Genomic DNA, 2,504 nt, shown 5'->3' with positions numbered 1-2,504 from the left:
GACATCATCCGTGTGGACGATTTCACGATAAACGGCGACGCCGCAACGTTGCCGAGAGACAAGCCGCGCCTCAGGCCTAACGCCATTTCTCGTTGTGTTCCACGGCCTGCCAGCCTCGGACAGTTTCAACGCCACTTAAACCACTGAAACGACCTCGAGAGCCATGGTGTGCAAGGGGGGTTATAAACGGTCCATTAGCTACTTATTGTAACAACCAGAAGCAAAAAAACAAAACAAAAAAATGCAAAATTTTTGTGTTAATACTTCTTTAAGATGTCATTTGAGCTCTATGCTACCCCAGTGCGGATTGAAGGCGCAAATTATCTGTTATATTTCATAAGCATTTTGCACGGCTTCATTTCCTTCAAAGAAAGATTGCGATTACAATCCTATTAACCTGATTCGCCAAGGAAGTGCGGCACTGAATGTAAACGTACGTCATTCCTCGTCACCCTGCTCGTGAGAGATAGAGATTAAGAAGCGCAATGCCAAGTCAGGGGGGACACATTAATCTATGCGGTTTTCAACGGGGATATTAACAATAATCGCGTTAGAAGACTGTGTCTCACGATTGGACTGATACGCACGAAAACTAGCAAAGCTTTGGAGGCCTGGAAACAAGAGTTCCCATCAGCAAACGTTTCATTGACGGCTACGATCTGCCGATGTATCTGTTCAAAACAGATTACGGGCAAATGCAAGCTCACGTCCTAGAACATTTTGTGTCGCGTAAAATTACTCCGTAATGGATGGAAACAATTTTATTGTTGTAAACAACTTTATTGTTAATCCGTTACCACTGCTGGAACGACGCGCGTGCAATCGGAAGTTCGGGAAATGACAGTTCACGACCTGAGTTCAGGTTGCCATACATTTATTTCTAACGCCGCCGATGTCTCATTCTCTGTACGCGCATCACAGCAACGTGAAGTCTTTTTCTTATTATTTGAGGCCTGTTGGGCCAACTAAAGACAAATTTTGCAGTAACAAAAGGTGTATGCGCGTAGTCTGCTGGCACACTGAGCCGCAGCTAAATTTTGGAGATTGTTTAATTTTTCTATGCGCCCTGTCTTCGGTAAGAAAACATTCTGAGAAGTTCAAGTTTAATTCTTATAATTGCTACGACAAAATAAAAATGTAAATATTGTCTAAATGGAGCGGGGCTTTCGGCCGCGACGTACTAGAGAAGAAAAAATACAAGCATCCCCTACGGCGGCCGCTTCACTGGGTGGCCTTTCCTTACTGTGGCGCCCCTAGCGGCCGCCGCTAGCTCTATATAAACTTAGGCGGCACTTTCGTGACCAGAAGTATAGAGGGACTATGGTAGTAGTAGTAGTAGTTAGTAGTAGTAGTAGTAGTAGTAGTAGTGGTGGTGGTAGTGGTAGTGGTAGAGTCGTCGTCGTCTGCGGTCTTCCGCGTAGATTTCAGAGGTGACTTGCCTGAAGACGGTGAGGACCCGGTGTTTCTTCGCTTCGCCTTACGGCTTCGTACGAGCTGAAAGTCGTCATCGGACCAATCTTCACTGCTCAGTTAGTAGACCCTGGTTTCATCGCTGTCCGCAGCACTATGGAGCCCAGTGCGCTTCCTGCAGACCGCCTCCGCTGACGCCGCCATTCCCGGCGGAGGCGCGGGTCGCATCAGCGCCACAAAGGAGGCGGAGATCCAGCGGTGCACGCAAAAATAGCAAGGAACTAGCGAATCGGTTGTCCCAAGCGTTCTGCAAAGCAAACACTTCGTCTAATTTCACATTGAATATTTCATAAAAGTGATAGGACATCTATGGGAACGAAAATCGGCCCCAGTTATGTAAATATTCTCATGGGTGTGCTAGAGAATGAATTTTTAAGCAGCCAGGAACTGACACCACTTTTACTACACATGATTAGAGGTGTGCGCCGCCGCCGCCGCCTGTTTTTGCTCACGCCGCTCGCGCCGTCGCCGAAATCCCGAGAGGGATGAGGCCGCCGCCGCCGCCGCGCTATAATTGCGGCGCGCCGCCGTTTGTCTTTTCTTTTAGTATGAACGGGGAATCTGGACATAAAATACAACACATCCCTGAGGGAGCTCTTCTCGATGTATACATGTAATGGACTGTTCATTTCAGCCGCTGTTGATTGGCGGGAGCTCGGCAAGCAGCGCGCCCTCTGTTTCCAGTTCTTTTCTCATTTGACGTCACGAAGCTTTCACAGAAATCTCCCCTAGCGCACAATGAGAGGAACAGAATGATCTCCAACCTAGCGCTTACACCTTGGAGAAAAAAATAAGGAGGGAGCGCGCCTAGCGTCCACAAGCAAACTTCCTATAAAGCCGCTACCTCCTCGGGTTCGTGTCACAAATTCACAATTTTCATCATGCTCCTGTTTAGTTTCCTTTTTGTGGTGGCACATGGGAAAAAAAATTGACGAGCACGTGCGCCTAGCGTCCACAAGCCACCCTCCTCACGCCGATCCCCCCCCCCCCCCCCCCCCCCGTGCTCCATGGTCACACTTCCCAGCATGCCAGTT

The sequence above is a fragment of the Rhipicephalus sanguineus genome, chromosome 1 (genome assembly GCF_013339695.2).
Source record: "Rhipicephalus sanguineus isolate Rsan-2018 chromosome 1, BIME_Rsan_1.4, whole genome shotgun sequence".
Classification (NCBI taxonomy): domain Eukaryota; kingdom Metazoa; phylum Arthropoda; class Arachnida; order Ixodida; family Ixodidae; genus Rhipicephalus; species Rhipicephalus sanguineus.
Note: the sequence above shows the minus strand (reverse complement) of the source record.